Source organism: Pteropus vampyrus, unplaced genomic scaffold (genome assembly GCF_000151845.1).
Source record: "Pteropus vampyrus isolate Shadow unplaced genomic scaffold, Pvam_2.0 Scaffold7, whole genome shotgun sequence".
In the NCBI taxonomy this organism is placed as follows: Eukaryota; Metazoa; Chordata; class Mammalia; order Chiroptera; family Pteropodidae; genus Pteropus; species Pteropus vampyrus.
In genome coordinates, this window is record NW_011888788.1 from 12,383,475 (window position 1) to 12,409,483 (window position 26,009).

The 26,009-nt window shown below is 36.1% G+C and overlaps 1 pseudogene; it reads right to left on the bottom strand.

Moving 5' to 3' along the window:
* Nucleotides 1–1,542: 1,542 nt before the first annotated feature.
* On the bottom strand, nt 1,543–15,442 carry LOC105299487 (annotated as a pseudogene).
* Between the last annotated feature and the right edge of the window lie 10,567 nt (nt 15,443–26,009).

The window sequence follows — 26,009 nt, forward strand, 5'->3', positions numbered from 1 at the left end:
AGTTCTATAGGAACTTTCAGCCATTAAGTGACAAAGAATTACAGAATTAGAATAGCACCTTTTTGCAACTGCTAATGAACTAATGGATCTTGGCATTGAACATCAATGGGTGCTAACATCACAAGAATAGACAACCAGACATATGTGCCTACTGACAGAAGAATTCAACACTATCTATGAAGTTCGTCTCAAAAAAATCAAACCTATCTGTGATCAAACCTTTAGATAAAAAAACAAAAACAAAAACACAATTTACAGGAAATACAAGGGATAAAGGGACATTTTAAATTACACCACAGGGATGAAATCAACAAAATTCAGATGGTGACAAACTCTACATGAGCAAACAACCCAATTTCTTCAACAAATAAATCACAAGGGCAAAAAAAAGGGAAAGAATAAAAGGGAGGCTGTAGATTAAAAAAAAAAAATCAAAGACATCAATAAACTACCATGTGTGGACCTTATTTGGTTCCTCATTAAAAATGTTTTTAAAAAGGTTATGACATTTATGAGATAATTGGAAATTCGAACATTGTCTGGATGTTCAATGATGCTAGGAAATCATTCATTTTCTTTGTGTTTGAAAAGGTATTGTCATATTAAAAATAAGCCTATCTTTTAAAGAGGCACTCTGAAAGCTATATAGATGAATGATATTCAGACATGTGTCAGAATGACATGTCATATGAAATGATATGGCAGACACGTGTTTGAAAATTTTATGGAAGGGGAGAAAGTGGATGACAGTGTGGGCGGGAATGGTGGTGGTTGAGTGATGGATACATAGGAGTATGGTTCATTGTTCTATTGGGATGTTTTTGAATTGGTTCAAAATTCTTTTAAAAACCACTTTCTATATATTTATTTTAAAATGTGCATTTAGGGCAAATGGTTTTGGAAAAGTATAAAAATATTTTATGTATTAATCCAACTTTAATACTTACATGGTCCCTTAAAGGATTTCTTCAAAAATGTATTTCAACAACCTCTACGATATTCTTAAAAGTCAGAACATTTAAGATTTTCTAATAGAAAAATTTTAATATTCACCTACAAAAAAATAATGAAACTGGAACTGACATCACTAATATTTTAAAATATAAGTATGTCCCAGCTATGGTATACCCATATAAGAAAAATCTTCATCACTAAACTATAATAATCCTAAGTGGTGGCATTTCATTTAAGAATAAAGCACAGAAAGGTTTTATAAAAGAAAACATATCATTATTAAAAAGTTGAATTCTTCAAACAAAAATCCTATATCTGAGGTTTAATTTCATACTACCAAGTTTCCATATGTACTTTGTAAACATACACTCATTATAGATGATCAACTTAAATAAAACCAGTTATCACTAAAAAAGAGAGAGAATAAAAAAAATTTCAGTGCAAAAAAATGCATACTAACTAAAGTTATCAACTGACAACTTTAATATAAAAATCACAACTTAAATCCCACTATATAAAGTAATCCTATAAAAACTTTAAATAAATTTAAAATAAAAAGCTTTACAACAGTATCAAATTTTCCTTTTGTTAGTATTCTCTAATAAAAACTTTGTTTTGATTAGCTTTTATGATCATCAAGAGATGCTGATTTGAAGTTAAATAGTGCTATTGCTATTAGAGGACTTATTTCTTTATTTTTTACGTCTTGAAGTTGTCTACTACAAATGAAGTTCTTGTAGAGGCCAAGGGTGCATCACTTGTAGCTTTTCACTAGGTAACAAAGACGCAGTATTGAAGCAAAAATTGAAGTTTTAGCAGCAATGGCCTTGGTCCAAGACAGAGAAAAAGGTGGTTTCCTACTCAGAGAGCCTTTGTTGTTTTTCTTATTATCGTTGGCAGAAATGAAATTTTTCCTAGCTTTGAACTTAGAATTTTAATTTCTGATGTTGGAGCAACTGATTGGTCTACTACAGGTTTTAGAACAAAATCTGGGGTTTTTATAAGGACACTAGGATCAATATTTGAATCTATTCCAGATAAACTGAGCTTAAAGGAATCTTTCTTAATCTGAGAATTGTCTGTATCAATCATTCCTGCAATCAAATCTGAAAGTGACAAATCCTCAAGGTCTCTTGTAGAAGAAGCTTTATGAAATGCCAAATATCATAGAGATCCTGTTAATTTTGATACCAGTCAAAGATTGATATTGATTTGCTAGTTGTGACAGGGGAAAGGATCCCAAACTTAGATCTGTGAAACTGGCAGGTGACTGGTTACAAAGATCAGGTAAAGTAAAACATTGGCTTGGATTGTTTTCTCTGTGGTCCTGAAACAGTTCAGTTAGGAATGAACTTTCATACTGGCAAAACTGCAAATTCTTATTTTTTGAAATGTAATTCTTTGAGCTTTGTTCAACTGAAGAAACACCACAAAGTTCAGTCATTTTATAAGCATTTAAATCATCAAGGGCCATGTTTTCCAATGAGCTACTCAGGAGCAAAGAATTATTTAAATTTCCTAAACTGTATTGTATTGTAATGTTTTATAAATCAAGTAAATTAATTATTTTGAATAAATAAAGAGTTATTAGGTGTTGTGTTCTTTATCATTAATGATTTTTAAATCTGGTATTCTTTGAATGCAGAATCATCTTTGGAAACATTCAGAAACAAGATCTTTACGAATCAGTATCTAGACTCTTTAAAAGTGGACTTTCTAAACTATCTGTAGATGATAATCTCATTGATGGCTGACTTTTATAATGATCTCCTGGCATATCATCAATCTAGGTCAGCTAGTGATAGCTCTTTCATTAACTTACATGATTTTAGTTTCTTTTTACCTGTGGTCTGTCAAGTTTTTTTTTTTTTTTTTAATGGAGTAAATAGTGACTTGGTACAAATGAGAAATTATGATAAATCCATGTTTTACTACTAGACTGGAAAAATCAAATGGTTTGTTACTGCAGTCCTAACGCTTTGCAGACTGTGGACAAGACCCTTGAACATTATCAGCTGAAACTTCAGAGTAAGATAATAAGACTACTTAATTTTTACTATCTTTTCTGTAGTAATTGCTCCCTCACTCTTGACCTTCAAATTCTGCATTTTATCTTGTTCCAGGACCAATGACAAAGACTTCTGCACATCAAACTTGTTCTTCAGAATTTCTTCGGTCAATACGTCATCTGGCACAGCATCTCCAAGTACATCTCTTGTGTGATCAAAGCATGAATAAAGATGACTTGACCAGTTCCACTTAGCTGATGGTTCAAAAGAGAATTGGAGAATTCTTTCAGATCTTCCTAATCATAGTCTTCTACAGACTCAACAACCTGTTTGTCATGTTGTGAGTAAATAAATTGAGTAGCTGTTGATGGTGAAATACAATAATCATCCTCTACAGACTAGCCATAGAGATCATCATCTTCAAAATCTTCACTGTAGGTATAGCCTCTAACATTTTGATGCCAGGCCTTGGCAATGGAGAGGACACTAGCCACAGCCCCTTGAAAAACACTTACTCAGATAATGATAAGTTGCCAACTGCGGCCTGGGGAACATCTGTAAGCCATCTTGGCTCCTAGCAGGCCTCTGCCTCAAAAATCTTTATAATGAAAAGTAAAAAAACAAAAACAAACATACAAAAAACTTTAAAACCTTATAATATGGTGTCAGTATCTAGGAAGAAAATCCTGTAGACAATAATGGTGCACACATTTTCAGGAAGTGCTTTAATGCCAATGCCCTTGGCACAAAAGATAATATCGATACCATCTCTGGTAAAATGGAGACCTAAGTGATTCGGAATTAAACTCCAAATGTGAAGAAGTCTTAAGAATACTTTAAACAATCTTATCTGTATTTTTCCTGTATACTTTCCTTTTTTATTGCATGAGAATGATAGATGATAAAAAAAAAATGTGCTTAAATGAATCTAATTCATTACAGGGATAAAAAAACTTCAATAGGGCTAAAAAAATTACTTTAAAATAAACAATTCTAACTGATAGAATGCATCATGTCTGAATGGGAATTGGTGGGGTTTTTTCCTTGAGTGATACATAAAATGATGGTGCGCTATTACTAACTTTTTAGTTTTGATGAAATACAAAACTTTTCCTAGTTGTCTAGATGATTTGTTCAACTGCCAGATTGGGGAAAGTGACTGGTTTAATGGGTTAATTGAAAAATGTTTCTTTGCTATTCTTACTTGGCACTTTAATAGTTTTTAAAGGATTCCTTTTTCTGGTTACTGATTTGAGTATATAAAATTCTCCTAGTCAAAGTCTGCTCAAGACGGGAAAGTTCTGGGAGACTCTATGGTGACAACCTTGGTGGCAGCTTTTATGTAGATGCTTATCATCTCTCTTGCTTAACCACTTAGAATAGAAGAAAATATAAGAAAAAGATTCTTGGTGTCAGCTAAGAATTCCCATTCTAAAGAGATAAGTTTACAGTGTATATATTAGTTACAACAGAAATATGGGGGCACTATCCTAGCTAGTGGGAGACAAATGGCTGTAGGAGCTGGCAAGAACTTTAGAGGTCATCTGATTAGAGGTCATTGTAATTTTACAGGTGAGGAAAATAATGCTCAGATTCTCCAAGGTTAAACAGTAAGCTGAACCATCGCTAGAAAGTGGGTCTCCTGGATTCTAAGATTCTGTGCTAAAAGAATAAGCTTCTAAAGTTCTCTAGAAGCATATCCTAAGATGCCTATTCTTGTGAAAGTGATTTGTTGGGGAAGAGCTCTCAGGAGAAAGGAAGCGAGGAGAGCAGGAGAGGATAGGAAATAAAAACTAAGCAAAGATGTGGTTTCAGGTACAGATAAGATTTAGCCTCATCCCAAGGGAAGTGCTGGAGCACAGATTCACTACAGATTTGGTCTGACCTTGAGGCAAGAATGCTGGCCTTTTGAACCCTGTGTCAGCCATTCACTGTGGGAAGCTGAGGTTTGCGCAGCCATGATGCCCTTTTGTTATTGGCTAAATTATGTCTCCCCTAAATTTTTATGTTGAAGTCTTAATTTTCAGTACCTCAGAAAGTGACTGTATTTGCAGAGAGGGTATTTAAAGAGATAACTAAGTTAAAAAGAGGTCATTAGGTGTCATTATAAAGAGAGGGAATTTGGACACAGACACACACAGAGAGAAGACTATGGAAGACTCCAGAAGATGGTGTCATTATAAAGAGAGGGAATTTGGACACAGACACACACAGAGAGAAGACTATGGAAGACTCCAGAAGATGATTTTTTACAAGCCAAGGAGAGAGGTCTCAAAATAAAACCAATGTTGTCAACACCTTGATCTCAGACTTCTAGCCTCCAGAATTTAAGGAGATAAATTTCTGTTGTTTAAGCTACCTAGTCTGTGGTAGTTTGTTATGTCAGTCTGGGAAAATAAATGTACCTTTGACCAAGGGCAGTTTTCTGGAGAAGGGAGCACCTGTGCATGGCATTATCCAACAATACTCCCAGCAGCCGGCGGGCAGATGCCCTGGTTGGCAAAGGGGTTGGCAAAGAGTTCCACTGTCTAAAGTTGTGGAGTAGTACCAAGGGATCTCTTAAGAGAGTTTTCTGTAAACTTTTAGAAATCGGCAAGTATTTAGCTTCTACTACGAGTTGTTCTCAGAGGATACAGAGGGAAAAGGGGAGAGGGAGATGAATTACTTGATTGCTGTGATCTTGCAGCATGATGCTTTCAGTTTTTTCCCAAAGCAGAAATGGAAAGAAGATGGAGCATGACGTGAAGCAGAGGAGGGGAAAAGCGTATGGCTTTTTTTCTTAATTAGGAAGTAGCAGAACCTGCTGGGTAGGGAGGGGCTTCTAGAACAATCTGCTACCTCTCTTCAGATCACAAATTAAAGTATGAATCAAGATTCGGGAAAAACATGGCTGCTAACACTGACAGGGACTGAAACTGAGAGTGGCAAGTGTGATTAAATATCTACCAGAAAATAAAAACGCATTTTTAAAGCTTTTATAAAGTAGGGATCCAAGAGGCTTAGACACCACCTACTGGAAACCAAAAGGAAAGTGCCTTCTTTGCAATAGGCTAAAGAGAGACCTTTATAAAATAAATCTTCTTTCTGGAAAAAAATCAGAATACATTTCCATTAATGCCCAGGTGGAGAAATAGTCCATTAAACACCATGAACAACCAAGATGACAAGACATCTCAGAAAGAAAGAGAAAAATCTCCAGAAAATAAGCTTACAGACATAGAAATATGCGACTTAAATGACAGAGAATTCAAGATAGTACCTCTGAAAAGACTCAATGAAATCCAAAACAATTCAAATCAACAATTTCAGGAATTGAAAAAACAACTAGATGAGCAGAGCAAGGAGATTGAAACCCTCAAAAAGAACCAAATAGAACTTCTGGACATGAAGAACAAACACACTGCAAGAGTTGAAAAATAAAATAGCAAGCTTGGGAAATAGAGTTGACCAAATGGAGGAAAGGATCAGTGATATTGAAGACAGTAATCTAGAAATAAATCAGAAGGAAGAAGAGAGAAACCGAAGAATGAAAAATAATGAAAGAGAAATTCAAGGACTAGCTGATACCATCAGGAAAGGAAACATAAGAAAATGGACATTATCGAAGGCAAAGAAAAGGAACAGGGATTAGAAAGCATTTTCAGACAAATTGTTGATGAGAATTTTCCAAAGACAGGGAATGAGCTAGAACTTGGAATTCAAGAAGTCAACAGAACACCCAATTATCTCAACCCAAAAAGGCCTTTACCAAGACACATTGTATTAAAATTATCAAAAATCAGCGACAAAGACAGAATTCTCAAGGCAGCCAGGGAGGAAAAAAAACCGGTAACTTATAAAGGTAAACCCATTAGATTATCCTTGGACTTCTCAGCCCAAACCTTATAAGCCAGAAAGGAATGGAATCTATAGTTAAGCTATTAAGTTAAAGGAACTACCAGCCTAGAATAATGTATCTAGCTAAGCTCTCCTTTAGATATGAAGGAGAAATTAAGACTTTTCCAGACATACAAAAATTGAGGGAATTCTCCACTATGAGGTTTGCACTACGGGAAATATTGAAGGAGGTTAGCTTACTTAAAACAAAATGATGAAAACAAAAACAAACAAACAAACAAACAAAACATAATTAGGAGTAAAGAGACTATTAGGCAAATAGAAGCAGAGGAGTGCAACCCTTACTAAGAACAGGGCATTATAAGCTTAAATAATAAGAAGAGAATTGTTATAACAAGATAGTGATGAACGTTCAGCATACATAGGAACAAAATGAGATAACAATGACTGAAAACGGGGGTATTCAAAGATCCAAATTCACAAAGGGGAATGGAGATAAGGCATGCACAGAAGAAAATGGACGACAGTGTATATATATAACTATCCTTCACATATTCATAATGGTAAGCACATGCCAAAGATTCAGAACCGAAGTATATAACATAAAACAAGAAGGACCAGAGGGAAAACCCACAAAAGACAACCAAAATAAAGAAAACAAGCACAAGGACAAAGAAGCAATGGAAACACTGAGCTACCAGAAAGCAAAAGATAAAATAGGTATAAGAAGACCTCAGATTTCAATAATCACCCTAAATGTAAATGGACTGAACTCACCAATAAAATGGCAGAGTTGCAGAATGGATCAAAAAACAAAACCCAACCATATGCTGCCTCCAGGAGACACATCTCAGCTCCAAAGACAAATATAGACTGAAAGGGTGGACAACGATATTTCAAGAAAATGGCATTCAGAGAAAAGCGGAGAGTAGCGGCACTAATATCGGATGAAATAGACTTCAAAATAAAAAAGGTAAAGAAAGATACTGAGGGACACTTCATAATGATAAAGGGAATCATGCACCAAGAAGACATAATACTTATTAATATCTATGCTCCCAATCAGGGGGCCTCAAAATATGTAAAGCAATTACTAACAGAACTAAAGGGAGAAACAGACCAAAACAATATCATAGTAGGGGACCTAAATATCCCACTGTCAGATATAGACAGATCATCCAAACAAAAAATCAATAAGGAAATAACATCCTTAAATGACACATTAGACCAACTGGACATAATTGACATTTACAGAGCCTTCCATCCCAAAACAGCTGCTTATACATTCTTCTCTAGTGCACATGGAACATTCTCAAGGATTGACCACCTACTGGGACACAGAGATAGCCTCAACAAATATAAGAGAGTAGAAATTATACCAACCATATTCTCTGATCATAATGCTTTGAAACTGGAGATCAACTGCAAAAAGAAATCAGGAAGAACCACAAATACATGGAGATTAAACAACATGTTACTGAAGAATAACTGGGTCAGAGAAGAAATAAAAACAGAGATAAAGAGATACATAGAAATCAATGAAAATGATAGTACAACATATCAAAACTTTTGGGACACGACAAAAGTGGTCATAAGAGGAAAGTTTATATCATTACAGGCCTATCTCCAAAAATAAGAATGAGCCCAAATAAACAACTTAATGCTTCATCTTAAAAAACTTGAAAAAGAAGAACAAATGAAGTCTAAAGTCAGAAGAAGGAAAAAAATCATCAAAATTTCAGAAATAAATGAAATTGTAAACAAAAAAAATGATAGAAAAATTAAATGCAACAAAGAGCTGGTTCTTTGAGAAGGTTAATAAAATCGACAAACCCCTGGCTAGACTCACTAAAGAAAAAAGAGAAAGGACACAAATAAACAAAATCAGGGATGAAAGAGGGGAAATTACAACTGAGATCGCAGAAATACAAAGGATCCTAAAAGAATACTATGAAAAATATATAATACCAAATGTAATAACCTAGAAGAAATGGACCAGTACTTAGAAAAATGCAACCTTCTTAGACTGAATCACGAAGAACTGGAAAATCCAAATAGACCAATCAGCAGTATGGAAATTGAAACAGTCATCAAAAACCTACCAAAAAGTAAAAGTTCAGGACCAGATGGCTTCACCAGTGAATTCTACCAAACTTTCAAAGAAGATTTAATACCTATTCTCCTCAAACTCTTTCAAAAAATTGAAGAAATACTCACCAACATATTTTATGAGGCCAATATTACTCTAATACCAATACCTGGTAAAGATAACCCAAAAAGAGAAAACTACAGACCAATATCTCTCATGAACAAAGATGCAAAAATCCTAAATAAGATACTAGCAAACAAAATATAGTAACATATTAAAAAGATTATACACCACGATCAAGTGGGCTTTATCCCAGAGGCACAGGGATGGTTCAACATACGCAAATCAATTAATGTAATACACCATATAAACAAAATAAAAAATAAGAATCGTGATCACATCAATAGATGCAGAAAAAGCCTTCGACAAGATACAGCATCCATTTATGATCAAAATACTTCACAAAATTGATACAGAAGGAAAGTATCTTAACATAATAAAGGCCATACATGACGAACCCTCAGCTAACATTATACTGAATGGTGAAAAACTAAAAACCTTCCCTCTAAGATCAGAAACAAGGCAAAGCTGTCTAATATGGCCACTGTTATTCAATATAACATTGGAGGTCCTAGCGAGTGCAATCAGGCAAGAGAAAGATATAAAGGGCATCCAAATAGGAAATGAAGAAGTCAAACTGTCACTATTTACAGATGACATGATTCTCTATATAGGAAACCCTAAAGACTCCACAAGAACACTCCTAGAAACAATAAGCAAATACAGTAAAGTCTATGGATATAAAATCAGTGTTCAAATATCCATAGCTTTCCTATACTCTAATAATGAAGTGTCAGAAAAAGAAGTGGAAAAAAATAACTCCTTTTGCAATTGCAACAAAAAGAATAAAATATCTAAGAATAAATTTAACAAAATATGTGAAAGACCTATATAATGAAAACTACAAGACCCTATTAAAAGAAATCAAAGAAGATACAAAGAAATGGAAAAAATATTTCGTGTTCTTGGATTGGAAGAATCAACATAGTTAAAATGATCATGTTACCCAAAGCATTATACAGATTTAATGCAATCCCCATCAAAATCTCATTAGCATTTTTTAAAGAAATAGAACAAAAAATCACCATATTTGTATGGAAGCACAAAAGACCCCAAATTGCAAAAAAACATCCTGAGAAAAAAAGTGAGGCTGGAGACATCACTCTGCCTGACTTCAAATTATCCTACAAAGCGACAGTAATCAAAACAGCATGGTATTGGCAGCAAAACAGACACACTGACCAGTGGAACAGAATCAAGAGTCCGGAAGTAAATCCATATTTATATAGGCAATTAATTATTGACAAAGAAGCCAAAAACATACAGCGGAGAAAGGAAAGCCTCTTCAATTAATGGTGCTGGGAAAACTGGAAAGCTGCCTGCAAAAGAATGAAACTAGACTGTTGTCTACCACCACACACCAAAATTAACTCAAAATGGATTAAGGACCTGAAACAATAAGACCTGAAATAATAAAATGCATAGAAGAAAACACAGGAAGTAAGCTCAAGGACCTTGGACTTAAAGAAAATTTTATGAATTTGACCTCAAAAGCAAGGAAGTAAAAGCTAAAATAAATGACTGTGACTACATCAAACTAAAAAGCTTTTGCTCAGCAAAAGAAATCATCAACATGGTAAAGAGAGAACCATCCAAATGGGAAAATATATTTGCAAACAACACCTCCGATAAAGGCCTAATATCCAAAATATACAAAGAACTCATACAACTCAATAACAACAACAACAACAACAAAACAAATGATTCAATCAAAAAATGAGTAGAGGACTTGAACAGACACTTCTCCCTAGAGGACAAATGGCCAACAAATATATGAAAAGATGCTCAACATCGCTAGCTATTAGGGAAATGCAAATCAAAACCACAATGAAATACCATGTCACACCTGTTAGAATAGCTCTAATCAACAGGACAAGTAATAACAAATGTTGGAGAGGATGCGGAGAAAAAGGAACCCTCATACACTACTGACGGGACTGCAAGTTGGTACAGCCACTATGGAAAACAGTATGGAGATTCCTCAAAAAACTGAGAATTAACCTACCATATGATCCGGCAATCCCTCTACTGAGTATTTACCCCAAAGACTTGAAAACTCATATCCAAAAAGATATTTGCACACCAATGTTCATAGCAGTATTATTCACAGTGGCCAGGACATGGAAGCAACCGAAGTATCCTACCATAAATGATTGGCTAAGGAAGCTGTGGTACATATATACAATGGAATATTACTCAGCCATAAGAAGAGAAGAAATACTGCCATTTGCGACAACATGGATGGACTTCGAGATAATCATGCTAAGCAAAATAAACCAGACAGAAAATGTTGAAAATCACATGATATCACTTATATGTGGGATATAAACCTAAAAGCAACAAATGAGCAGAACAAACAAACAGAGTCTCTTGGACACGGACTACAGACTAATGGTTACCAGAGGACTATAGACTAGTGGTTACTAGTGGGGTGGGAGAGGAGGAGGCAGGTAGATGGGGTAAAAGAGGTCAAATATAGGGGGCTGGGAGAGGGTGAAGTGGGTAAAGGGGATCAAATATATGGTAGCTGAAGGAAACTGGACTTTGACTGGTAAACACACAGTAGAATAAATAGATGTCAAATGATAATGTACACCTGAAAATTATATAATTGTATTGACCAATGTTACCCCAATAAACTTAATTTAAAAAATAAATAAATAAAAATAATAAAGTATGAAACATATTAATGGCGTGAGTTGGACATTATGGGACAGACTGCCTTTCCTCATTACCATAATCCACTCTTTCTCCTAATGTTTTTACCACATTTTTTACTCTTTCCTGCTGAGTGAGAAATTTTAAAGAAGGCAAATTAAATTATAGCTGAGGTTTATCAAGTTGATATTTCCACCCACTCGATTTCTGTACTTAATAAAGTGAAGGAAAGGTTATTGATTACAAAACTTCTGCAAGACACTTTATGAGCATGGCAGTGAAACATAATTCTTGATAGTCAGAAAGTTGGCTCCTTTAAACCTGCAGTATGATTTTCATCAGGAAACAAAACTCACCTTTTCAAGAATTTACTTCATTTTACTTTCCACCAGCTGTATTAAATTGCTACTAAGCAAGAAAAATTCCTTCCATAATTTAGATAGCATATTTTTGGACAAGATGCAACAAGGAAGCTTTCATCATCTGATATAACAAGACCATCATAAAAGAAAAAACAGTTATGCTGCCTGAGTGAGGAAGAATGCTAAATGGTTACACTAAACATAGTCTTTCTATGTGTGAACAAAAGAGGCAGAATTCTAAGACTTTTCCTGCATGAACAGAGGCAGATCTATTGTAAAGCAAATAAAACTGAAGCTTGGAGGCCCCTCACTTACATGATTATTTCCAAGACTCTGTACCTAATTTTTGTGTTCATTAAAGTTTTCTATCCCTTCTTCTAAAATGAACCCCCAAACTGAATTATCACCAGGCTCCCCAAATCTGGAACTGTCCGATATTGGATATAATTTTGCCAAAATAAATTATTGTGGGTGAGACACCTGGACTAAATAGCTGATAGAGGGCTCCACACCATAGTCACTATCAGCTATTTAGCTGGTATGTATTATAGATCCATTTGGGCAGCCATGTGAAGATAGAATTTTATGAATACTTAGTCTATCTGTTGACTAGTGTTTCTCAACTGAGGGCAATTTTGCTTTCCAGGGGACATTTGGTAAAGTCTGGAGACATTTTTGATCACTATGACTGAAGGGATGTTATTGGCATCTAGTGGGTAGAGAGAGGCCAGGGATACTGCTAAACATCCCACAATGCACAGGAAAGCTCTGTGAAACAGAGAATCATCTGATTCCAAATGTTAGTGGTGTCACAGTTGAGAAACCCTGCTGTAGACAGTAGAGGTTAAGATTCTGGCATTGCAGTTCATAGATCTGAACTCAGGCTTCTCCACTTGTTGGATCTTGAAGCCTTAGTTTCCTCATCTGAAAATGGGGATAATATTAGCATCTATCTCACAGGGTTGTTAAGAGGGTTATATGAGGTAACAGAGGTAAGATGCTTAGCACAGTACTTACCCTATAGTGCTCATAAAGTACTGGCCATTCTTGCTATCATTATTTTATATCCTAATATTTTGTATACTTTGAACAATAATAAATCTTTCCTTTTTCCAAGCATTAACCTCTAAGGACTCAAATTATTTAAAATAAGAAGAAGGAATTCGATAGTACTTAAACTTGGCTCAAAGGAGTACAAGGATTTAGTAACAATGTTCATTTTCAATCCAGAAGTTTCTACGAGGGGTGGGGCAGGAGGAGCCAGTAAGTGGAGATAGAAATCCCTAGCTCTAATGTAAATAGATCACCCAAATTTTACCTGTTTTATTTTTGCTTTGGGTAGGGATTTTTTAAAACTTTGAAAAATCATGCAACTAAAAGGCTCATTCCAACTAAAACACTTTATGGTTACATGATAATTTTAAATACTTTCAACATCTGTAAGCACAAACAAATGTCTGGAGCATTTGGGCAAGACACAAGATATTGAGGGACATCTTTTTCCATGGAACTTTAACAAGTTTTTATGTAAAACATAAAAATCCAGAGAGAAAAAAGATCTTATTAAAATTGAATCTGGAAGGGGTATTCTTTATCTGGATTTTCTCACTCTTCGCCCAAATTTTGACTCTTATCTTTGTACAGGAATCACTGTATCCAGGTATCCATGTAGAAACACACATGCAATGGTTCACTGACACATGAATTATTGTCTGGTATGAGAAATCTGTGCCTTATGTTGAGAAAACATGCATGTTACTAAATAGAAAGATCTTACAGATTCTGATAAGCATCTCCAGTCTTTAATCAGGGGATAAGGGTCATGCTCTGGGGCTGAGCTGAACTCTCTTGTGCATTTCTCAGCCTCACAGATCTGGTCTGCTCTGAAACATCTGCTCTGTGCTGCTTATCATCTGTGTTGGGGTTATGCCTGTGGCTCTAGGAAAAACTAACTGTATAGATGCTGACACAGCTCTGTGTCTGCTTCATCTTTGGATGGACAACAAATCCTCTCTGGAGTTGCATGTTTTCAGTGTGCAATGTTCTAAAGACACTCTGCTGGGAACAATTTCTTCTACCTGAAGACTTAACAGAAAAGAACCATACCTTTGAGCAGAACTTGACACCTCCTGGGAAGTAACATTAAATATCTTCCCAGCCACACTGGCTCAGGGTGTCCTGGTTATTGGTCTAATGCACCATATCTGCAGGTGGCTTATTCTTCATATTCGTAGGACTGTAGTGACAATACAAATGGAGGCCCTCAGCCTTTGGTCTACCCCTTTTTCTTCTTCCCCTGACCCAATCCCACATAGAAAGGGACCTTGTGCCCACATCCATGGAAACTCCAACCTACAAGTCCAAGCTCTATCCATAACATAACAGTCACTTTTGAGAGGAAAGACCAAGGGAACTTCTCCATACAGACCTTGAAACTGGGTTTAGTGCTGTTTGGGCAAGAAATTACAGGGTCTCAAAGTCTGAATGGAGGGATAGGGTTTCTAGGTAGGCATGTCCCCTGAGCCTTGCATATACCCACTCTGTGGAGAGGGTACACCTGGAAAGAGGCCAGACTAAAGCCTTTTAAATCACAAGGCCCAGGACAATGGATCTTGCCCTGGTCTAAGGATGGTACTGCATTCCAAAAATGAAATTATGTTGTACTTACTTTCTGCTTCTTACTTTACTCATTCAATAGCACTACAAGGAAATCCTTACATGGCATCTGGTATAGCTCTAATTTGTACTTTTTTCCATGCCTGTATGATATTTCATCATGTAGATGTATCATAATTTAGCCAGCCATTTTTCTATTAATAAACATTGACATTATATTCATTTTTTTAGCTGTGGATAATGCTTCTATAAATATAAGTATTTACATGGTGTGTGTTATTACTTTGGGATGTATTTCCAGGAATGGAACCAGTACATCAAGAATATATAATGTAAACTCTAATGGATGCTGCCAAATGGTCAATAGACATATGAAAAGATGCAAATTCACTAGTTATCTGGGAAATGCAAATTAACCTAACAGAGAAACATTATACCCTTCATATTGGAAAACTGTAAAAAAGAGCTATAACATCAATATAACTTTAGGGAGAAGCATAATCTCATACCTTGCTGATGGAAATATGAAGTGCACCCAGCCTTCCTGGAAGGCAGTTTAAAGTTTATTTATAGAGTCACAAAAATAAAACAGAAGTCCCTCATCTTTTCATGTTTTTTCCACTTTTGTGAACTAATACATACACGATGAAACTATGAATGCACTCCCTTATAGATTATCCTCTCCACTCACAGGGAGTGGAATAGAAAGTCTGGAGAATCATGGACCTTGTGTACCTGCAGCAGACCTCATGCAGGCTCTTGGAAACTTGTCTCTGGCTGTGGCTGATGTTGTCCATGCTGGACACAGAGGAATAAAATGAAAAGTGAGGGGCTATTGAGGAATGAGGACTTGGCAGTTAAGCTCTGAGGAAAGCCCGCCTTTCTTTGGTTTAGCAAGTTTTCTGTACAAAAATTCCCACATTAGGCTACCTCCAAAGTCTCTCTCTGGACATTTAGAAGCCCATGACTTTTTTCCAGAGGACTCTTTCCGGCTGACTGAGAAATTTCTAGCCATAATTTAACACTGTCCTGTGTTTTCCTCTGGGTCAAACAGGCTTCAAACTTTGGAACACCCTTTCCCCTTTTCTAGAAATGCTATTGATTTTCAGCACGGTTGATAAAACACAGAGATAAAAGGCCCAATTTTCTTTTTATAGTAGATATGGCTAATTAACTATAAATGTCAAGTATCCACAACTTAATTAATTCCAGTTTATTTAACTACTATAATTAGATTTTTTCCCAAACAAAGCAACAGTCTGTTTTTGAAGATCATAGAATAATAGTGCAATGAACAAGGCTCAAAAGATCTGTTTTGGGATGAAAAGTAACTGATGGCTGGTGCCTGTGGGGGAAATAACCACTCAAATAAAAAAATAATTGGCAAGCTGATTAATAGAGTTTGTTTTAAATGTATACTTAATGCATCTTTGATTAATAGCATCAACAAGCACTTGAAATTAAACCTTTAAAATTTTTAGAGACTTTTCATTATAATGAGAAGATTAAAAAAAATCCAACTGCAGTTTGAGTCAGATGAACCAACAAGATGCCAGAATTTCAATTAGTAAGAAACATTTCTTTTGCTTCAGAGAAAGCAATTTAAATGGGCATGTTCTATTATATAAGTCAAGTTCTTCAGGACATAATATGGATAGAGAGATTTTTAATCAAGGAAGGGTTAACTTGTTTACCTTAAAAAATAAAAAAGCTTTAGAAAGTTTGAAGAGGCTGGTAGAGGCTTCTGATGGCTGGAAAGGGGGTTTTCAGGGACATTTGAAAGGAGGTAAAAGAAGGGGAGACCTGAGCTATATGGATGGCAGCAGCAAGAATCTGCAAAAAGAAGGAAGAAGTCCCCCAAGAAGTGAGTGTAATCAAAGAACTTGGAAACAGAGATGTCTGTTATTCGGTTTTAATTAGTTTGTTTTCTGGTCTTCCTTTTGCCACTATTTTCCCTAAATTCAATTAAAGTCTCTCAAATGGAACTGGCTTGTACAGTGTTGTGTTGGGGAAAAGAAGCAGGCTATATTCAGCATGGGCTGAAGACATGTGGAAGGAAGATGGCAGATGTGGGAGCCAGGGTCTGGGAGTAGTAAGCAACTGTGGAGAAGGAAAAGCGTATGACAGAGAGGACCGCTTCAGTAGAAACAGTGCCTCCCCAACACCCTCAGAGGTAACCAGCCAGGACCTGAACCTCTGCTAGTTCATGGCATGGGGTACAGGACTTTTTAATACCTCTTTATCGACACATTCCCTTTATTTATCAGTTTTCAAAACAATGTGTTGGTTCACTTCTATCCTCCAATGGTTTCCAATTGATTTTTAAATGATTATGAACTCATGTATTTAAACATATTTGTAAAGTTTCAATCATTTGCAATTATCATATCATTAGTGCTCAGATTGTCCCATCTCTAGCCCAAAGAAGCCTTTTGAAATTATGCAAGCCATTTTTTCATATGAAGAAAAAGGGTAACTATAAACCTAGAAACTCAAGGACAGCAAAGCAGGAGACATCTGGGTTACCTTATTTTTCTGCAAACTGGAATTCTTCTGGCTATTTCTATCAGCTCTTCTCTTCATCTCTCTTTAAAAAAAATAAAATAAAATAAAAAAACTAGATCACTTGACCTGAGCTCAAGCACCTTATCAGACTTGAAGGAAAACCACGACTCAATTTCCTTTATGTGTATTTATTTAGTGCCCACTATAGTCCCAAGATGTCCCAGGCAATCCTCCCTTCTCTGGTGGCCAGACTTTTGACTCCCATTTTTTGATGTGTTACATAGAATGTCACGATGATGACATTCTCAACTTGGCACATTCTCATCTGAATGTGAGTGGACAAGCCAGATTAAATTGGGCAAGGTGTCAACAATGAAAACTACCATGAAGGTAATCAGTCTTCAATAGTTTGAGTAATGATTTCTTCCTGAAATGGCTGGTTACGATTAATATATAAAGGAACTTTATACTTGCGAGGAGTCTGCAAGCATAGGTAATTGTGTTCATGGCTCATGACCAGAGTGGGCAAATGAGATGCCATTATTGATGGCATTGCTGGCTATCCTATAACTATGATTAAAGTGGTAATAGCAGAGTAGAAGTTCTTCTCCCTAACTCTTCTAGCTGTTTATAAATGCAGCCCTGGTGAGATATCAAAGATGAGTCACGTTTTAAGTTTCCATAAACCTTCCCTCCAAACTCTTCTCAGATTCTCAGGAAGAGTATCTGTCTATCATACCCACTTCTCCACATGCTCAAGGGCCAATAAATCTTTCTGAGGCAGATTTTCTGTGGGCTGCTTCCTTTGGAAGGATCAGTTCAAGGCCCTTGAGAGCACAAGGGTCATTAGTGAAGACAGTGACTTCTTGCTCTGATCTTTTTTTTCTCTGTGGCCTGTTCAATGTTCATCACAATGGCCTGGAGTGGAGACAAGAGACTATTTGAAAAATTCTCTACTCTTTGATGTAGAAACTATAGAATCAAATAGATTAAATCTTGATTCTAGCATTTGGTGATTTTATAAACTTGAATATTATCTGATATTGGATTCTTTTTGAAGCAGACTCTGAGAAAAAGTTTACTTGGGAGGTAATTCTTGGCTTCTTAGATTCTCAGAACTAATATGGGAGTGGGAGAGTGAGCCAGGGAAGGAAATTAAACCTCTACAGGATATATTAATGAACAATTTACTACTGTAGAACTCTGGGGGCTATGTACAGCATGCCCCATGTTATCCCACACAAGGGGAGAAGAAGCTGACATCTATCTATGGGATGACTGAGGACTATTCCTAAGGGTGTTATTATGTAGCCTTTCTGTTCTGCTCTGTGTGGGCTAGACTTGCTTCTGCAATCAGAGAAAACCTGGAAAAAGGTGACAGGTGCTTGTTGTAAGAAGCCATTGGCCTGTTGGTAAATGGGTGCACGTGAAGGTCAGTCAGCTACAAGCATGTTATGCAACATTTTGAAGCCTTGGTTTCCTCATGTGAAAAATGGAGATAGATCCTAGCTATTTCTCAGGGTTCTTATGAAGGTTAAAAAGCTAACATGAAGGAAAAATGCTAGACATATAGCAGTCAAAGCAGGCACCTGATGTATAATTTTTTCCTTCCTTTTTCTTGTGGATACTTCATAGCTATGACAGCATATAATCTGGCAAATAGGTTCTATGCTTTATAGAATTGGGTAATAGGAGGAAGTAGGGTGGGAGCAGTCAGTAGATACTGGGCTCAATAATACTGACAAATAGGAATAAAAGCATCAAATATAATATTGTTACACATCCATGGAGAAGCTTTAATTTATTTGCATAGAAATATAAGATTTCGTGGTTTCTGCACAAAGCTTTCCCAATGGCATTTCTTTAGTGTAATATGTATGTGTTTTAAAAGCTAAACTGCTGCCTGGCATTTTGCTTTGGGATCCGGCAGCACAAAATGAATAACTTGTCCCCCTATATCTCCTTCCGTTCTTCAAAAACTAAATACTTTCTGTCATTAACTCAACACATTTCCTTTCCATCTGGGAGGGAAATCACCTCATCAACATTTGTGATGCCTATTATTCTTCTTCCTCCATTTTATAGTTGGGGACACCAAGATTTATAGAGGTATGTTCTGTTAAATGGTGTATGAACCCACCTTGGAAAACTCAGGTTCCAGTTACAACAATTCTAGTCCTCATGAAATTGTAATATCCAGAGCTTCATAAAAAAATAAGAACATTATACTCTGTTTCTAAAATTGGGCTGTGGTAAAGGAGTTACACATGTCATTGCATCTTCTCTTGGCAAGGAAGCAAGGCAGAGCAGCTTGCATGTGTTTGTGGGCTGTGCTGTATCTTTTTTTCTTGTTCTGTTTTTATCACATGAACATGTGGGTTTGAGTGTACATGCATGTGTGTGTGTGTGAGTGTGTGTGTGTTTGGTAAATGGCAACGGCTAGACAATAATTAAGATCAGAGACCTAGCCCATCATGTCTCTTTTTATTCTTACCCCAAGATTAATGTATCATGATAGAATAGGCTATGCCAAAATAACAAACAGTCCCTAAATTTCAGTGGTTTACACAAACAAAGATTGATTTTTTTTTTTTGCTCTTTCTACATGTCCATCCAGGATCAGCTGGGACCTGCTCCTAGGGTCCTCTGTGTCTGTGTAGTTATTATCCCTCCATGACCCAGGCTGATCAACAGCTATTATCTGGAATGTTTTCAGTAACAGTGGAAGAAGGAAGAGAGAGCCCTGAGTGGTTTCCCATTAATAATTAAACGTTCAACCTGGAAATAACACACATCATTTGTACTCATAGCTTATTAAGCAGAATTGGTCATGGTTCCAAATCAACCACAAGGGCTCTAGGAAGAGAAAGAGAACTGGAATATGTGGTGAACAGCAGTAATGACCACCACAACTTGAGTTTTGGGCAGACAGCTTAAGGTCAATATGATTTTATATAGAAATGCCCTCACCTAAGAGACATATTATCACCATCTTTAAGATATAAAATTTTAATTATTTATTTCTAGACCAGCTCTGTCCAATAGAATTTTCTACAGTAATGGAAATATTTTCTGCATTATCCAATACAGTAGTAGCCACTAGCAATGTATAGTTGTAGAGCACTTGAAATATGGCTAGGATGTCTAAGGAACTGATTTTTTAAAATTTTTATTTAACTTTAATTAATTTAAGTTTAAATTTAAATAGCTTCTGGTGGCTACCATACTGGCTAACACAGTTCTAGACCACTCATTGTGGATTTATTTTTTTGTTCGTTAGCAGTAATACCGAATAGCATTACCTACTCTCTATATTTGCATTGCATTCTGTAGTTTTCACAATGCTTTTATGTACACCACTCATCTCATGTGGAGAGCAGGTTGTAAACTGATAAGGTCCTTGCAATCTGTAAGGCCAACCAAGGGTTGGCTCACCTTCACAAATCCTCCTAAGAATGGGAAGTAGGAACTGATTGGAGAACAATGCGGGTGTTGAAATGCAAATGATTTTAGCAGGCTGTGTAGGGTGGGGGTTACCCTATGGAAATGCAAATGATTACAGTAGAGTGTGGAGGTTGGGTGGGGATAATCTCATTTTAGCCAGCAAATGTATGCTTTTGTATAAAAGCAACTTGCAAAAATAAAATCGCTCTCTACTCCATCATCAGTGGACTGTGGGCCTCCCGATCTCAGCTTTCTGTCTTCTTTCTTTTCTCAGTCTCCCACCGTTCCCACTCAGGATTATTTTCCAGGGCTGTGTTGGATGTGGCAGGATTTACCACTTGCTGGATGCTGCAATCTCATATGATTCTACTAATATCTCTAGGAGATAAATAAGAAAGGTAATATTAAATATCCATTTTATAGATATGAAAACCAAGATTCAGAGAGTTTAAGTGATTTGTTCATGATAATGGCATAATTAGTGGTACTGAAACTAGAAACCAAGTCTCCAGGTGGGGGTATGTCTTTTTTGATATTATACACCCTGTTCAGCATTACGCCTTTTTCTCAATAAATAATTGACCCACCTCTTTAAACTTCCAAGAACTTCAAAGAAAAACCATCTTTCCTTCCTTCGATGCACTTATTTTCATAAGCATTTCCATAGCACTTCTTTTCAAAATTATACCATATTAATCATAGACTACGTTTGCATTAATCAAATTCTTGAAATGGTATCTATCAGTTTCATGTGTGAATTTCTTTCTTTCTTTTTTTTAGCCTAATTAAGTTGCAAGCTCCTTAAGTTTAAAAGCTTGTCTTTTTTTAGTAACTTCCTCAGTATCCACTAGAGTGATCATTATCCCAGTTTGTCTGAGAGTGAGGGATTTCTCATGACCTAGGACTTTTAATGCCCAAACAAGGACAGTCCCAAGCACATTGGGATAGCTGGTCACCCAGGTGCCCTGCACAAAGCTGAGTTTACAAGTTGAGCTAAATTAAATATTAAAATATCAAAGATATGTTTCAATTACTATACTCACCATAGTTACTGAGCATTGTAGGTACTCCATATAATTATTCATTTTTATTTTATGACAAAAATAAAGGGTAATAAATTTTGCATGTGCTTCCTTTTGTCCAAGTAGCAAACTACCAAATGAATTTTTTTGAAACTCTGTGATGTAAATAGACCTCTCTTTTTATATTTCTACATCTGGTTTGAATGTTATTTCGAAGTCAAGAGTAAAAAAATTATATATTGCTGATCTTGGATATAGCAGGCATCGTTAATGGCGTGCACATGCACATATACAGACACACAATCAAATGATGGGCCATTCTCAAAAACTTCCATTGACTTTAGATAGTATTCTGAAGTTCAAGTGTTTATTTTCAAACTTTGATGCTTTTGCTCATTCCTTGAAATAACCACAACCTCCAATCTCTCTGGGGAACAAGCCAAGCTCTTGCCTTGTAGATTTTCCAAGCCTCTACTCTTACGAGCTGGACCAGAGCTTTCATTTTGATCTGTGGGTTTATTTTGGGATGGGGGTGTTCATTCTCTATTGTGCCTTGAGCTTCTGAATACTTCAGTCACTATAGCATATTTACTTACACTATTTATTCAAATAAGAAAGTATCTTTTGAATAACAATAAGGTAACTTTTTGCACACTTCCTGAATAACAATCTCCTTCTGCTTTTGTGTGCTGAATAGTAATGTCTTGAGTGTTTCTCATTACAACAGGCTGCCTCACTATATTCCACATCACTACCACCTATCGAACTTCATAAGGACATCATATAGCCAGCACTTTTTTGAAAAATTGGGTTTTTTGAAACACTTGAGGTTAAACTAATTTACATAAATCAAATGCTTTGGCTACATTTCTGCAAGGATGTTGTGAAGAAGAGTTTCTGCAAGGTGAAGAGGAATTGGTCCAAGTGACTCACCCCCTCACTCTAACATCTGGAATCCTGTGAGTCTAGCTCTCCTTTAATTCTCTATTTTACTAATAAGTAATTTTAGAGATTTGTCAGTTTTATTCTTGAGTGATCTTCAATTAGTGATGGCCCCTAATACTTTAGCTTTAGTTTAGATTTATTCTCACTGAAATGCTCAAAATAGAATCGCAATTAGCAGGTGTGTTGTTCACATATACAGATGGACAACTGTGATGGAGAAAATAATATTGTTGCCTGGATTGCCTTCTGTGAAGTTGGTAGAGTTAGCAATTGCTTTCTTGGATGCTCTTGAACAAACCCCAGTGTCTACGGACATAAATAAGGAGATGGAAAAGGTACTGGAGAGAAGGTCAGGGCACCTTTGGCGTAGGCCACATAGAAGATGCAATCAAAGTAGAATTTTCAAGTAAAATGAATCCAAGGAATGCAGAGAGTTGAATTAAGGAATTAAATTAAGACTCATTGAAGAAGTCATGCTGAAGAGTTTGGCATTTAAGCATTTGTAATCACAATTTAAACCCTCCTTTGAGATCAGTTGATGTCCAGGCTGAACCCCAAACCAACTGAGACAGAATCACTGGGGTGAGACCAAAACATCATCATCATCGTTATTATTTTTAATTCTTTAGCTGATTCCAATGTGTAGCTAAGTCTAAGGACCATGTTTGAGTAAGAGTCCTTCACATTCTGAATTTCTTGAGAAGAGGTTATTAAGGGAAGCTTCCATGGTATAGTGGAAAGAACACAAGAGGAGGAGTATATAGCTAGTTATGTTGTATATTCCAATTATAGAATTTGCTTCTGAGCTCAGTGTTTTATTTCTAACCCTCACAGCAATGACATGAGATATTCATATTAGGTCTAACTTATGCGTCTTTCCAAATTTCCTCAGATTTACATGTTTCTCTATGGAGGATCCTGCTACCATCATCATTAACTTATATCTTGCTGATTCATGAATGTGTCTTGCCAAACACATCACTGTTCTCCTAACCTGGGAGTGTAAAGACCATACTTCCCAGGCCATCAACTTGAGACTTGCTGTGACTTAGATTCTGTGTTGCTATTGGGCATCCATTCCCTGAGACTGAAGAGCTGGCTGTTTTCTTGTGGTAAACTCAGTAATCCACCACCCTGTGTTTGCTTTCCTTCCATTCTTGTCTCACTTTCCTTTTCTCCTCACTCATAGTGCTCTAGGACTGAACCTCTCAGTAAAATATTAAGAAGTTTGGCCACACGTTTTATTTTCAAAGACATCCAGGCTAAGAGAGTATTATTATCCCAACAAATGCTGGCCTGTCAGTCTCCAAAGTCCAAGCCCTTTACAGTCTTTTCCCATTTTTTTACTACCTCCTAGGAGCGCGAAGAATTGGGTCTTGATCCCTGCTTTGCCACTGACTTGCCACTTGCCTTGCCACTGACTAAGTATAATCTTAGGAAAATCATTTGTCTTATTTAAGCCTCAGTTTCCAGATCTATAAAATGAGGGGTTTGAGCTATCGGATGTTCTTAAACTTCTGGATTTTATGGACCTCCTTAGCAGCTGGGGGAACACTATAGATTCTTCCTCAAAATAATTTTTATAAATGCATAAAATAAAATACACAGGATTACCAAAAAACTGCATAATCACATCAAAATACATTTGTCAAGATAGTATATATGTGTGTATACCTTACAAAATATTTATGATGTGGTAATATATGTGCTTCTTTACTCATGTCTTAAATAGCTGTCTGTTTAATAGCTATTATAATAATAAATAAGAATAAATACTGTTTCGAGGCACTAATGAGAAAACAGCTCTGAAGCAACTAGGTTATAACTCTAATTGAAATAAACAATGCTCACAAAACATAAATGATCATTAGACAAGTTCACTGTATGATAGTATTTTAATAAGGCAGAGACAGGGACACTCTAAAACTACAAAAATCACTAAATACTCTTAGAAATAACATAAGTGATTACAGCTTCTTTACTATTTACAACTTTAGCTTTGTTTTAATACTCTTACCTCTAGTTAAAAATGATCTAGTTACCCAATACTGAGTGACCCTCTTATTGACAGCACTGAATCCCAAACTTTACTCCACCACTTTCTTAAAACTTCTGAGAAACATTCATAATAATTACAATCCTGCAATAATCTCACCCTAATCCCGTTTTACTCCAACTTCCATGGCTTCTCTGGGGTATGCTCTCCTTTGCTTCAGGGATCCAAATAAACCTAAATTTTTGGATGATAGGTATATTCATGGTGGTCTATGAATGGAGGGCTTTAATTTATGTAATAACCTTAATGCGATATAAAAATACCTGTGGTTTCTACCAATGACAAAATAACTGTGGAACTGAGATTCAAATTGCACTCTGGTTTTAGAGATTGAACTCTTAACTACTATACTCCATAACCTCTAGGCATAAAGAATTAAAAATCACAAAACATAAATAATCACATGCCAGTGACAGACTGTTACATATAGACTATCCTGAGGTCAAACGTGAGTTAGAGAAAAATTTTTGCTGGTACTAAAATAACAACCATAACAACCAGTCATGGTAGAGAAGGAAATAAGTAACCACAGCAATAATCTCCCATTTCTATAGCTCTTTATATTTTACTGGACCATCTGCATATGAGCCTCAGAAAAGGGAGGGCGAGCCTGCAGTCAGAGTTTTCTTGAGCATGGTCTAAGTCTTTTCTTTATCTACAGGACCTAACAAAAGACCATTTCCATAAGAGAAGAAGATGGGTCATTCTCAGCTCATTGTCGAAGCTTTACTATTTAGATTTATATTTAAATTATCCTGTTACTGACTGAATTGTGTCCTCCCTCCAAATTTATGTTAAAGCTCTACTTCTCAATGTGACCATATTTGGAGATAGAGCCTCTAAAGAGATCATTAAGGTTAAAACAAGTCAGAAGGATAGAATCCTAATCCAACAGGACTGGTATCTCTTTAATGAGAAGAGACATAAGGGATACACATGCACAGAGCCAAGGCCATGTGAGGATATAGCAAAAAAGTTAGTCATCTGCAAGCCAACGAGAAAGGCCTCAGGAAAAACCAACCCTGCCAGCACCTTCAACTTGGACTTCCAGGCTCCAGAACTATGAGGAGATAAATTTCCGTTGTTTAAGTCATATCAGTCTGTGGTATTTTGTGATGGCAGCCTTAGCAAACTAATACAAATAAATGACTAATGAATGTGCTGTTATTTTGTTAAACCATTACAAACAAAAGTATGCTGGAATCACCTTCTACTGACTTGTGAGAGCCAATTTCAAAATTTTTAGGAATTTTGTGAGCTGGTTTTTGAAACATCCATTATTAAAAATTAATAAACTTAAAATTGAGTAAACTGTATTTTAGAAAAGTGATAAATATGCAAAAACCCATCACTTCCTAATTATTTTACTACATTTTACTATTATCTATGTCC